Source organism: Eptatretus burgeri, chromosome 5, assembly GCF_056783735.1.
Source record: "Eptatretus burgeri isolate ZD-2024b chromosome 5, Ebu_testis_v1, whole genome shotgun sequence".
Taxonomy (NCBI): domain Eukaryota; kingdom Metazoa; phylum Chordata; class Myxini; order Myxiniformes; family Myxinidae; genus Eptatretus; species Eptatretus burgeri.
Genome location: NC_140965.1, coordinates 1,299,494 through 1,314,493, shown reverse-complemented (window position 1 = coordinate 1,314,493; position 15,000 = coordinate 1,299,494). Strand labels below are relative to the sequence as shown.

The following is a 15,000-nucleotide window of genomic DNA, read 5'->3' as shown; positions in this document are numbered from 1 at the left end:
TGATCCAATTTCACCATTCACCTCACGATTGTTTCTACAACACTTCCATGACCTAATCTGATGAAAACTCTCTCAAACAACAACAATAATAATAATAATAATAATAATAATAATAATAATAAAAACGATCTCTTATAATGCTTCATCTTCCTCTTTCACACGTGTGGTATTCTTCACTGAATCATAATTCACTACTCTTCCACTATTTAAACAGACTGCTCTCAATTCAACCTTTCCTTCATACCTTGCCGAAAAAATCCAACTGTTACAGCGTTTCTTCTCTCCATTCTCTGAATTCGCCATTATTGCATCCATCAAGAATTGTGTCAAATCGCATCTCTAACCTCAAACTTTTTAAAACCCCAGTTTGCGATGAATGTTCGCTTTCCATCAACCATTCTTTTTTTCCAACTTCAGTGCCAACTCACTCCTCTCACCCCTCACTCTCAAAGCAACCGTCCCACTCTTCTCCCTCCAAGCCTCTCTCTCACCTCTCTCAAAAACTCCCCCCTCACCTTTCCCCCACCATTCACCCCCCTCACTCATCCTTCTCAAAGTTTCCCCCCTCCCCTCATCCACAAAGCTGCCTCCTTCCACTGCCCTCTTACCTCCATCTCTTCACTCCACCTCCTCAAATCCTCAACTGCCTTCTCACCCCTCTTGTCCCCCTCTCCCCCAGCACCACAGAGCCTTTTCTCCTCCTCTTCCGGCCCCTCCCCGAGCTATTCTGCAATCCCTTACACTCCTTCAACAACCCTCCTTACCCCCCCCTCATCCCTTGTCCGACTCTCCCCCTCCCCTCCACCCAAAGCCTCCTCCCCTCCCTCTTCATTAACAGTGTGGACCTCAACTATCCGGGGCCTTCGCTCAAACCTTTCAGATCTTTCCATATAGGTTGCCACTGACAAACCAGACATAATCTGCCAAACAGAAACTTTTCTCCCCCAAGACATGTCTGACTCCCAAGTATCTCTCCCTGGTTACTCCCTCCTCCGGTTTGACCGACGTGAGCCTCGTCCTGCTGGAGGAGTTGCTCTCTTCATGAAAGAATCTATTCCTCACTCTCCATGCACTGCCCTCACCCCCCCCCCGCCCAACACCCCCAGGAATACCTCTGGCTATGGCTTCCCCTCCACTCCCACCTCATGTTTATATGTGTACTGTACCGTCCACGGAACAGTGATGACTCCATCTACACCTCACTATCCAAAAACATGAACCAACTTCTATCTTCTCATCCAAACTCTCTCTCTCTCTCTTCCTCATATGTGGCGACTTCAATTGTCATCATGCCAGTTGGCTCGGTGTGGGTACCTCTCTCACCTGTCACGGCACTTCAGCACAAGCTTTCTGCCACTCATTGGGACTGACTCAATCGGTCAACTTCCCGACCCGGATCTCAACCAATGGTACTCCACCTCTTCTGGATCTGATTTTGACAAATTTCCCTGACAATATCTGCTGTTCTTTCTCCGCTCCAATCGGTTCTTCTGACCACATCCTTGTCAAAGTGGACATCTCTCTGGCTATTATCAGAGAACCACCTCACCGCCGTCGAGTCTGGCATTTCACTCAAGCTGACTGGCAGGGTCTCCAAGCAGCCATCAAACTTATAGATTGGTCTCCTATTGCTACTTTCTCCAACATTAACTCATCCTGGGAATTCTTTCAAAGAAACTTGCTCTCCCTCATGCACAGATTTATCCCCTCTCGTCATCAGTTGTCCTACCCTTCCTCCTGCCCCTGGTTCACTGAAGCTTGTGGTGAGGCAGTTGTCCTGAAACAACTTGCCTTTGCCTCATGGAAAGCAAACCCAACTGAGGGCAATCTCAGTTCCTTCCATAAAGCTTGGAACAGGTGTGTATCTACCATCAGGAGAGCCAGAAAACAACATCTTTCAAAGCTCAAGTCTGAACTTTCAAACCTCTCTCCCTCCTCAAAATTCTGGTGGCATCTAATCAAATCTGTTTCTGGTGTATGTTCCCCCTCCATCCCCTCCCTTACCTCAAATGGCCGCACTGCTGATACCGCTCGTGAAAAGGCTGAATGCCTAAACTCGGTGCTTGCAGCTAAATCTTGTGTCCAAAACCCATCGCTTTCTCTACCCACCTTGCCCAGTCGCACCCAACTGTCCCTGGACTGCGTGTCCTTTACCCCTGACAAGGTGGAGAGTTTGCTGTCAAACCTCGACTCAGATTCTGCAACCGGTCCAGACGGCATCAGGCCACGTGTCCTCAAAGCCTGCTCTTCTGCTCTTGCTCACCCTCTCTCTGTTCTATTCACCCGCTCATTTGCTCAAGGTCATCTGCCATCTGCATAGAAATTAGCAAACATCACTGCCCTGCATAAAAAGGTGCAAAAACAGATCCCTGCATCTACAGACCAATCAGCCTTCTCCCAATCATCAGCAAGGTTATGGAATCCATCATCGCTTCAGATATGAAATCCTTCCTCTTCTCCAATGGCTTGATTTCCGATCATCAATTTGGTTTCAGACCAGGTCATTCTACCCTGGATATGCTGCTTTTGCTCTCCCAACAATGGATGGAGGTCCTCAATGCCAGACATGAAATCCGAGCCGTATCCCTGGACATATCACATGCTTTTGACACGGTCTGGCACCCTGCCCTGCTCACCAAACTCTCTTCCTATGGTATCCACGGCCATCTCCACTCATGGCTCTCAGACTTCCTCTCCTGTAGAAGTCAAAGTGTGGCCCTAAATGGAGTTCTTTCATCCCCTCTTCCTGTCCAGGCTGGAGTCCCTCAAGGTAGCGTTCTGGGCCCTTTCCTTTTTCTGGTTTTCATCAATAATCTCTTCTACTCTCTGGAAAATCCTCCATATCTCTTTGCTGATGACTCCACCCTCTGCCATACCATCTGTCATCCCTCAGACTGGCAAGCAGCAGCTTCTTCACTCACTGCATATCTGGATAAAATCACAAACTGGTCCAACACGTGGAACATGTCCTTCAATCCAGACAAATCTCACACTCTCACTTTGTTTCTCCGAAAGGACCTTTTGGATCACCCCCCTCCCCCATCTACTTTCTCAACAATCCTCTTGAAGAAGTCCCTTCTTTCAAGCTTCTGGGTCTCACTATCTGCCATGACCTTTCCTGGGAAAGTCACATTTCCAATCTCGCCTCCAAAGCCAGTCGCCGACTGGGAATCCTCCGTCGTGCAAAGTCCTTCCTCGGCCCACCTGAGCTCCTGACCACTTACAAAGCTTTCATCTGTAGCCTGATGGAGTACTGCTCTCCCCTCTGGGCTGGTGCTCCTGGCTCCCACCTTTCTCGGCTTCACGCTGTGGAAACCGAGGAATTTTGGATCATTGGCATCTCCCGCAATGAGGCTGAGTTTTTGGGCCTCTCACTCAATCACCGCAGGTTGGTCGGTGGTCTTTTTGTCTTCTACCATCTCCTCTCCAGCCTTGCTCCCCCTGCTCTCTCTACGATTTGTCCCCACCACATTTCTGCAGGGCGCTCAAGGTCCGCCAACAACCACCTTCAGGTAAAACTACCAAAATCACGAATCACTGCTCACCTTCACTCTTTCATTCCTCTTTTTTCCCGCCTTTGGAATAAACTCCCTCACTCTATTCAATCCCACTCTTCCCTCCGGACCTTCAAAACAGCTATTCACCACCACCTCTTATCATCCCCAATCCAAATCCTCGATCTTTTCTACTCCCGTTAATCCACCCAAACCCACCTCCTTCCAATTCCCTGCTTTCCTTCCTGAAAGTCCCTGTAATATCCATCTTGTATTCCCCATGTTCCGCACCCCATCCCTCACCCTTCCACAGATCTCCTCATGTCTCTGTTCCCCACTGTTTTGCCCTTCCCACTCCCGCCCCTCTTGTCTCATGCCCCCCTTGCTGTGCGTTGTGTGTTTGCTCTCACACGAGCCTCGACAAGGTATACAAAAAAAAAAAAAACATTTCCCAGCACCTCCAATGTTGCGTGGACACTTTCCCAAGTATGAGCCCCGCCTGTGGAAGGACTTGCACCAGAAGTGGCCTTAATCGCTTCTGAACTCTGCCATGCGAAGGAGCTCTGAGGTTAACATGGGGCGTGGGTATCTGGGGGTGCTTTCTGGCCACGAATGTGTGCTCGACACAAAATGGGGGCCATAATTGAGCAGTGCTGGGACTATCAATGAGATGTTGAACAGATTCTAGTGCATACTTGCGCTTCGGGTTACATGCCAGAACGTTCCAAACACAAGCATCTGTCATGGTATGTGGCATATATTATTCCCCGATATCTTCAAAGGACAGTGGTGGGTGTCCGTGGGGGTGACTGTGGTTGCGGCGCTCATAGCGTTTGTGTGAGGTGGTTGAAGCGGCTTTGGTGAGATAGGCGAGCTTTAATTGATACAGGGATTTTTATAAGGGTGTTGTTATGGTTTTCGGAATGGTGTTGCATTTTGGTTCGAGTACGGCGAAGGTCTGAGGTGCTGGTCAGTTCGGTTATGGCGTGAACTTTGAATGAGCCATCTCTTGTTACTATGCGGACATGCATGCAGGAAGAGAAGATCATGTGTGCAGCAAAGTAAATAATATAGATAAAGGATAGAAATAAAGACCTGCCTGAAAGCCCTCGCAATGCATTTTGTCCCATAAACCCACTAGACATGAGGGAAGGGCTATCAAAAACGAATACTCATGAAATAACTGTCTTGGGACCGCTATATGTGGTTTGCCATTGCCTTGAGGAGTGACGGTTTCAAAGAACCACAACAATATATTTAGAACCACAAATGTTACAACAATACCCTTTGGCTTATTCGATACACAAACTCATAAAGTTTCGTGCACACCATCAATACACTTCATTGTGAGCTCGGTTCGTTGCGCGCAGGACATCAAGGCGGTACAAGAGTTATTGCCATGGTCGGCTCAGCATGTTTGTGTCCACCAATGCGAATGCAGCTGTGATCCAAGACTGATGATCCTGCAGGTTTGCCACCTTGGTGTTGTCGACAACATTTTTGACAAACCCCTACAGAAAATAATAATAATACTGATAATAATAATAATCAAGGGGGGTTATATCTGGTGATCGTGGGGACCAGGCGGTTGGTCCATCTCGGCCAATCCAGCAACCTGGAAATTTTTCATTCAGGACGGCTCGAACGACTCAGATCCAATGAGGTGGAGCGCCGTCCTGTTGAAAAATGATAATGGGTTGCAGGTCTTCAATATGTGGGAAGGCGAATCTTTCCAACATGTTCATGTAAATTGAGGTCGCTGTATCCTCCGCAAAGAAAAACGGACCCACCAAGTGGTCAAGAAGAAGGCCACACCACACATTGACTTTCGGGACTATCGCGTATGTGTTCAATGACAACGTGGAGGTTTTCAGAGCCCCAGATCCTCACATTGTGCCGGATGACCTTCCTCCATCCATGAAAGCAAGCTTCGACTGTGAACATGACCTTTTTCAGGTAACTTTCATCATCTTTTATGCAAATGTGCATTTATTTTCAAAAGCATACTTCTTGTGTTTGGGTCCATCATTGGGTTTGAGTTCCTGCAGAATCTACACCTTATAAGGCATAAAGCTTCAGTCTTTTATGGCAAAATCCTGTGTACAGTGGTGGTTGCTAATCCTAGTTGTCTGGATGCACATCAAATTGATTTTCTAGGACTTTGTTGAAATGATTCACGCACTCGTTCAACGTCTGCTGCACTTGTACTTAATCAAACGGTATTTTTCTCTTTCTGACAAGTTACAGTCTCCTTAAACCTCTTGTAGCACTCTCTGATACTACTCCACGATGGCGGATTCCTTCCATACCTTGTACAGAAATTTCGCTGAACTTGCATGTGGGATCTCATCACGATGAACCATTTGATGCATGGAGCTTTGTCCTGTGGAGTCGCCATTTTCTTTTACATTAAACCACCAGATGTGAAAATAAAGAAAACTTGAGTTTCTGTCTCATATAAAAAAACAAAGGGTATTGTTGCAATAAATAAATAAATAAAAACAATTTCATTTTGTTATTGGAAGAAAACCAAGTGAAGAAATGTTTTCTTTGTTTATTTATTCAGATATTTTTTTGTTTTTTTTTCTGGGGCTTTTTTCGATACGAAGTTGCGGCTGGTGTTGGAGTCTTCGCTCAATAAAATGTTTTGCTAAAAACAAATATCGACTCACTGATTTCTTTGACTTTGTCAGTGGGCTGTCAAGAGTTCATAAACTGAAACAAAGTATATTTGCAAACATATATTGTTGTTTCCATTTTTATTGTAATGCATTTATATGCATTGTTTAGGCTCATGGACGATACTGCATTTGCAAAAAGAAAAAAAAACATTTCGTCTTGTTATTGGAAGAAAACCCCAAAAAGTAATGTTTCTTTATATTTGTAATGTTTTTTTAAATTATTTTTTCTTTTTTTGATACAAAGTTGCAGATAGTATGGGAGTATTTAGTGAATATAATTTTTTGCAATAAAACAATAAAAATATAATAAATAAAGAATTATTTTTAATGTCGATTCGCTGATTTTTGGGGCTTTCCATCAGTGGGCTGTCAAGGTGAACATCGCTCAGAAATGAACACCACAAATGAACATATCTCACACACATTTCTCACCACATAGAACATACACTGCAAGGCCAAAAGTATGTGAACACCACTTCGAATTAGTGGATTCAGCTATTTCAGCCATACCCATTACTGGCAGGTGTATAACATCAAGCACACAGCCATGCAATCTCCATGGACAAACAATGGCAGTAGAATGGGCCGAACTGAAGAGCTCAGTGAAGTTCAATGTGGCAACATCACAGGAAACAACCTTTCCAACAAGTCAGTTCATCAAATTTCTGCCCTGCTGGAGCTGCCTTGGTCAACTGTAAGTGCTGTTATTGTGTAGTGGAAACGTTTTGGAGCAACAACAGCTCAGCAGTGAAGTCGTCGGCCACACAAGCTCACAGAACGGAACCGCCGAGTGCTGAAACGCTTTGCATGGAAAAATCATTTGTCGTCGGTTGCAACACTCACGACCGAGTTCCAAACGGACTCTGAAAGCAATGTCAGCACAAACACTGTTCGTCGAGAGCGTCAAGAAATGGGTTTCCATGGCCGAGCAGCTGCACACAAGCCTAAGATCACCATGTGCAATGCCAAGCATCGGCGGGAGTGGTGTAAAATTCACGGCCATTGGCCTCTGGAGCAGTGGAAACACGTTCTCGGGAGTGATGAATCACGCTTCACCATCTGGCAGTCTGACGGATGAATGTTGGTTTGGCGGATGCCAGGAGAACGCGACCTGCCCGAATGCATGGTGCCAACTGTAAAGCTTGGTGGAGGAGTAATAATGGTCTGGGGCTGTTTTTCATGGTTTGGGCTCGACACCTTAGTTCCAGTGAAGGGAAGTTTTAATGCTACAGCATTCAATGACATTCTAGATGATTCTGTGCTTCCAATTTTGTGGCAACATTTTTGAGAAGGCCCTTTCCTGTTTAAGCATGACAATGCCCTCCATGTAAAAAACGAGGTCCATACAGAAATGGTTTCTCAAAATTCGTGTGGAAGGACTTGACTGGCCTGTACAGAGTCCTGACCTCAACCCCATCGAACACTTTTTGGATGAATTGGAACCCCGACTGTGAGCCAGACCTTATCGCCCAAGATCAGTGCCCGACCTCACTAATGCTCTTGTTGCTTAATGGAAGCAAATCCCCGCAGCAATGTTCCAACATCTCACGGAAAGCCTTCTCAGAAGAGTGGAGGCTGTGAAAGCAGCAAAGGGGGGGACCAACTCCATATTAATGCCCATGATTTTGGAATGAGATGTTGGACGAGCAGGTGTCCACATACTTTTGGCCAGGTAGTGTAGCTCACATAGCTTCCCACAAATGAACATAGCCAACATAGCTCAGCACAAATGAATATAGCTAACATTGCTCAATACAGATGAACATAGCTACCATAGCTTAAGCGAGATTAACATAGCAAACATGGCTTACCACAGGATTAATGGAGCTTACATCGCTTACCACAGATTAATATAGCTGGCATAGCTTTTTTTTTTTTTTTTTTTTTTTTTGTATACCTTGGTCGAGGCTCGTATGAGAGCTAACACACAACTCACAGCAAGGAGGCATGAGACAAGAGGGGCGGGAGTGGAAGGGACAAAACATTGGGGAACAGACACAGGTGAACTGTGGAAGGGAGAGGGATGGGGATGGGACGGGGAACATGGCGAGGGGAAGATGGACATTAAAGGGACTTTCAGGAAGGAAAGCAGGAGAATTGAAGGAAGTGGGCTTGGGTGGATTATCGGGGTAGAAAAGATCGAGGATTTGGATGGGGGAAGATAAGAGGTGGTGGTGAACAGCTGTTTTGAAAGCCTGAAGGGAAGAATGGGAAAGAATAGAGTGAGGAAGTTTATTCCAAAGGCCGGAAAAAAGAGGAATGAAAGAGTGAAGATGAGCAGTGATTCGTGATTTTGGTAGTTTTACCAGAAGGGGGTTGTTGGCGGACCTTGAGCGCCCTGTGGAAATGTGGTTGGGACAAATCGCAGAGAGAGCAGGGGGGGCAAGGCTGGAGAGGAGTCGGTAGAAGACAGAAAGACCACCGACCAACCTGCGGTGATTGAGTGAGAGGCCCAAAGACTCAGCTTCATTGCGGGAGATGCCAATGATCTTAAAAGCCCTGGTTTCGACAGCGTGAAGTCGAGAAAGGTGGGAGGCAGGAGCACCAGCCCAGAGGGGAGAGCAGTACTCCATCAGGCTACGGACATCAGGCTAGCTTACCACAGATTAATATAGTTGGCAGAGCTTACCACAGATGAATATAGATTACCACAGATGAACATAGCTACCATAGCTTCAGCGAGAGTAACAGAGCAAACATGGCATACCACAGATTAATGGAGCTTACATCACTCACTACAGATGAATATAGCTGGCATAGCTTACCACAGATGAATATAGCTTACCACAGATGAATATAGCTAACATAGCTTACCACAGATGAACATTGCTTACCACAGATGAACGTAGCTCATGACAGATTAACATAGCTGACATAGCTCACTACAAATGAACATTGCTCACATAGCTCACCATAGATGAACATAGCTCACATAGCTCACCATAGATGAACATAGCTCACATAGCTCACCATAGATGAACATAGCTCACATAGCTCACCACAAATGAACATTGCTCACATAGCTCACCATAGATGAACATAGCTCACATAGCTTACCTCAGATGAATATAGCTAACACAGCTCACCACAGATGAATTTAGCTAACACAGCTCACCATAGATGAACATAGCTCACATAGTTCACCACAGATGAATATAGCAAACACAGCTCACCATAGATGAACATCGCTCACATAGTTCACCACAGATGAATATAGCTAACACAGCTCACCATGGATGAACATCGCTCACGTAGTTCACCACAGATGAATATAGCTAACATAGCTCACCATAGATGAACATCGCTCACATAGTTCACCACAGATTAACATCGGTAACATAACTCACCACAGATTAACATAGCTCACCACACATTAACATAGCTCACCACAGATTAACATCGGTAACATAGCTCACCACAGATTAACATCGGTAACATACCTCACCACAGATTAACATAGCTCACCACAGATTAACATCAGTAACATACCGCACCACAGATTAACATAGCTCACCACAGATTAACATCGGTAACATAGCTCACCACAGATGAACATAGCTTACCATAGATTTACATAGCTTACCACAGATTAACATAGCTCACCATAGATGAACATAGCTTACCTCAGATTAACATAGCTCACCACAGATTAACATCGGTAACATAGCTCACCATAGATGAACACGGAAGGTTGCACGACACCAAAAACATGATCACAACCCTCACAGATCACTCGATTTTTTTTCAACAGAAGGAAATAATTGGTAAACTCGTAAATGATGTGAAATAAAAAGGAAATGTTTGGCTTTATCAAAGGAATGGAAGCACTGATCCTATAACAAAGATGGTAAAATAATACACAAGAGGTTGAGAGAAACACAAGAAGCACCTGAGATGACGAGAAGCAGAAGGGGGGGGGTGGCGGAGGTGGGGCTGAGATCTTCAGCAGCTCAAAATAGATATGGTGAAGTATTTCAATTTCGCAAATCGTGGATGCTAACATTTTACTCAGATGGGGGCAGATGTGGTGAAACGTCAGCATTGTGTAACTTACGGGAATGGGGGGGAGAGATCTTTCGCAGTTCGGAGTAGATGTGGTGAAGCACCTACATAGCACGAATGGTTGAACAAGTTGTGCAGCTCGGTTACAGCGTGGCTGGTGAAAGATATGTTTTAGGACTGTGTTATGTGCGTGGCTCATGGAATTTCATTTTTTTCGCCCATGAAAAACCGTGAATACGTCAAGCACAGGGCCGCGGATGTCGAAGCAGGTGGCAGTTTATAAATCGCGAATATGCAAGGTCCACGAATAGTGAATCTGCGAATAGCGGGATCCGACAGTATTGTTAGACGGTAAGTTTCACCCCATGTAATTTGTCCTCGTAAGCCGGCCTGCACTCACTGCATTGCTCTACAGTAATCCAAGTGTGTGTTGAGGGCACGCAACTCGGTTAATCTACTGAACTCCTCAGGTAAATGGTGGTAGCATCCCTGGCTTGTGAGCAATCAGTGCCAGAACTGTCAGGAATTGGTTACGCAAGCATAACATCCGGCCACGACGCCCAGCAGTACGTCTGATTTTGTCGCCACATCATGAACATGCGCACCTCGCTTGATGTAGACATTGTATGAGGTTCAGGAGACAAGATTGGGCAGTTATCTTTACAGATGAGTCGATGTTCCATCTTGACAGTAGTGATGGCCATTGTCACGTTTATTGACGGAAATGGGGAATGTTACGCTGACGTATGTGTTGTGCAATGTTCGTCGTTCGGCAGTGAAAGCGTGATGGTACAGTGAGGAATGACTGTACATCACGTAACCCAGCTGGAGTTCATTAACAGCAATTGACAGTTATTCAGTACGTGATGAGGTTTTCCATCCTCACACCCTCTCGTTCCTGCAGGTTCATGGACGTCACATCACACTTCAACAGGATAATGCATGCCCTCATGTCGCACGAGTGGTCACCGACTTTGTCGCACAACAGAACATTTACACACCTCCCTGGTGAGCTGTTTCGTCTGATTTTTCTCCCATAGAACATATTTTGGATGAAATGGAACCACAATTGTGCCATGCTCAAAACCAGCTGACACGGAGGCCCAACTGTGGCAGGCCTTGGTACAGATCTGGAATGACATCCCTCAAGCCTCCTTCAACCGTCTTGCATCCTCAATGAGCCACCATTGCCAAGCGTGTGTCAATGCAAATGGTGGTCACACCAGATATGGAGCGAAGAACTGACTTTTGATCATAACCCTCTTTGAGCCTCGAAGATATGATTGTCTTTCACACACGTGCTGACATTCTCATGTCCATTTCATGTTCATCAAACACTAAATATTGATGTGACCAAAAAACGTGATGTGCTTGTTTTCATTTCTTATTTCACCTCGGTGAAATATTATTGAAACCTCTTATTTCACCATGAACTTTTTTTCCGTCAGTATGTATACACACTGCAAGCAACTACTCGGGTGCATCCTATGTGCACCTATAATAATAAATGCCAGTGTGTGTGTGTGTGTCTGTGTGTGTGTCTCCTCCATAATTCCAAATCCATGAAACCTAGTGGAATGAAACTTTGCATGCATACTAAGGGAACACCAAGGGAGTACATGAATGAAAAATGAATGCCTGATATCCATCCCTACCAATCAATCGCTGTATATATCGCTTTTGTAAGTGCTCTCATTTTCAAATTAGGAGCTTGGAGCAATTTACCACGATGTACTCTCACGGACTAATTCAAGTATATCATCGAAATATAACTTGAGTTTGGAGGATCGGATCACGTGGACTAAATAACTTGAAATCCGGAGTGAAATCTGAAAATGTAATGAAATCGGCGATGTTTTGGCTGTTGCCGGTGTGCGTCATTACCAATCAGTTTGGTATCACTTGCCAAGCCAGCCGTTCCTTCTTGAACGTTTCATTGGAGTGCTTGCCTGAGGGCGTAAGCTGTTTGGTGAGCACCTTGGTGAGTACTCTGTGAGAACATCTCGAGTTGGAAAGGCAAAATAAATTAGAGGATGAGAACGAGCTCAAGAGAGAATTGAAAAATGTTTTCAGTGGCTACAAAATACAAAGCAATGAATTCCCACACCACAGCAGGATAGCCAAGAGGTACGCATACTCGCTCCAAGCTGTCGAGCCTGGGTTTGATTCTCGACCCAGCTATAAAAGGTTACCCCGGTGTTTCACTGGCAGAGTGATTCATTGATGTGTGTGCCGTCTCTCAGATGGACGTTAAACTGGATGTCTCATCTGCCAGCATTAGTGATTGGATGTTAAAGATTCCAAAGTGTGTGTCCACCAAGTTTCGTCCGAATCTGTCTCTAACTTTTTGAGTTATCCTGCTCACAGATAGACAGACAAGGGTAAAAACATAACCAAATGCCACAAACTGTCAATCACAGAAGTGAAAGATAAAACTGTAAACGCATAAATATGTGCATTTAGGAAGGGATAATGGGGTGTTGGTGGGGTAGAAAAGATCAGGGCTGTGGGTGGGGGATGGTGTTGAAGAGCTGTGTGGAAGCCCTATATGGAAAAATGGGTTTGGACCAGAAAGGAATGTGGTTCCACAGGCAAGAAAAAAGGATGAACAAATGAGAGAAGGTGAGTAGTAAATCTGGATTTTGTGGATTGCAGACCAGATGTGCATTGCAGAAACCTGGAAGGGGGATGGGGAAGGGAAGAAAAGGACAAGTGTGCAACACCAGCCAGAAAGGATGCGGTAGAAGATGAAGAGACCACCTACCTGTCTGTGCTGTGAGCATGGTCGACACAGAGACTCGGCGTCATCACGAAGACAGCAATGATTTTGAAAGTCTTCATTTTGAACCCCTTGGCATCAAGCAAAGTAAGGTGTGAGGTAAGGGCAACAGTCCAAGGGGGAGTGCAGTACTCAGAATCTGTGGATAAAGGCCATGTAAGTAGATTAACGTTCAGATGTGTCCAATAAAAGACTTTGCCCAACGGAGGACGCCCAAAAGGTGACTGACTTTGGAGGTCAACTTAGATATGTAGTTTTACCAAGAAAGAAAATGGCTGATCGTGAGACCCAAAAGGTTGAGTGACTGAAATTCTTCAAAAGGCAGTAGATTGGGAGGGTATGCCAGACCATCTTTTCAGAGAGAGAAGGAGAGAGACATTTGTCAGGATTGAATGACATATTCTCAGTGTAGGATCAGCTTGTGATTCCATCAAGGTCTGCAGAAAGAGAAGAGGCTGCTGTCTTCCTATTTGAAGGATGCTACAGCAGAGGGTGGGTTTATCAGCAAATAGATCGAGAGGATTTTCCAAAGTCAGAAAGATCATTGATGAAGATTAGAAATAGGACTGGGTCCAGGCCACTACCTTGGGGCACTCAGTCCTGACAGGGGGAGAAAATGAGAGGATTCTGTTGAGATCAACGCATTGGCTATGAGAGTGGAGGAAGTCGGTAAACCATGTGTTTGGTTGGCCTTGGATGCCATAAGCAGAGTGTTTGGAGATCAAGGCTGGGTGCTAGTCTTTGATTGAGGACCTCCATCCATTGTTGGGTTGGAGGTCGTCCATCAAGACATGTGGTCAGAAGTGGGATGTCCTTGGAAGAGTGACCTGGTCTGAATCCAAATTAATGATCTGAGATAAGGCATTGGAGAAAAGGAAGGATTTTACATCACCTGCCATGATGGATTCCATGACCTTGTTAACGAATGGAAGTAAGCTGATATGTGTGTGTGTAATGAGTAGGATCTGTTACTGCACCATGTTTGTGTGTTATGCAGTGATGTTGGCTGGCTTCCAAGCAGATGGAAGGTGACCTGGGGCAAATGATAGGGGGACCAGAGCAGAAATCGGATATGCAAGAGCAGAAGAGCACGTTTTTAGGACACGTGTGCTGATGCTGTCCATCAAGTTGCAGAATATGATTTGAGGATTGCCAGAAACGTCTCGACTTTCTCGGGTGCAAATGACGCAGAGTCCAGGAGCAGTTGGGTATGACAGGATAGGACATGTACAGAGACTGAGGGGTTCGGGACACGATATTTGGAAGCAAACATAGAATTGAAGCGTTCGGCTTTCTCACGATCGGAGACAGCTGTGGTGCCATATTTGAAGTGAAGGAAGGGGTGGAGCGGGAGCATACTCCACTGATGGACTTAAAAAAGGTGTCACCAGGATTTTGAAGGAGGAGGCAGGTTTGAAAGTTCAGTCTTGTGGGTGGCCAGATGTTTTCTGACTCTCCTAAGAGTGAACACACTCTTGTTGTGGGTTTTGTGAAATGGTCTGAGGTTGATTACCATCAAATTTGCTTTCCAGGTGAGAAGACAAGTTGTTTTAAGGAAACTGCCTCACCGCAGGGCTCAGTGTACATGGGTGAGAGGATGGATGGGTTTGATAACTGAAGAGGAGATGGGATTAATCTGTTCATAAGACAGCAGGCTTCTGTGGAAGAATTCCCAGGCTGTTAATATCGGAGGTGGCAAATATAGACCAGTTGTGAAGTGAGATGACAGTTTGCAGCCCCCACCAGTGAGCCTGGGTGAAGTGCTCGAGGCCGGCACTGAGGCAGCTCTCTGGGAATAGGCAGAGAGATGTTGACTCTCACGAAGCCATGATCAGACAAACCAATTGGAGCAGATGAAGAGCAGGAAACCTGAGCAGGAAAGTTGGTCATTACCAAGTCCAGAAGGAAGGATTTGTCATTGGCAGACTTCCCGGTCATTAAGTTGACACATTAAGTCAGGCCTTTGGAATCACAGAAGTCCTTTGCTGAATTGCTGCGGCTGATGGAAGAGGTACCAGCGCACAACCAACAAGCCATGGTGACA

At 45.5% G+C, this 15,000-nt stretch overlaps 1 long non-coding RNA gene across 2 annotated transcripts in view; it reads left to right on the top strand.

Annotated features, from left to right (window-relative positions):
- Positions 1-11,569, top strand: part of LOC147025690 (uncharacterized) — a 55,639-nt gene extending 44,070 nt beyond the window's left edge. For both annotated transcript variants that reach the window (XR_015057976.1, XR_015057975.1), the window contains exons 2-3: positions 11,082-11,185; positions 11,294-11,569. This is a non-coding gene — a long non-coding RNA (uncharacterized LOC147025690). The remainder of the gene's footprint in view (positions 1-11,081; positions 11,186-11,293) is intronic.
- Positions 11,570-15,000: the final 3,431 nt, after the last annotated feature.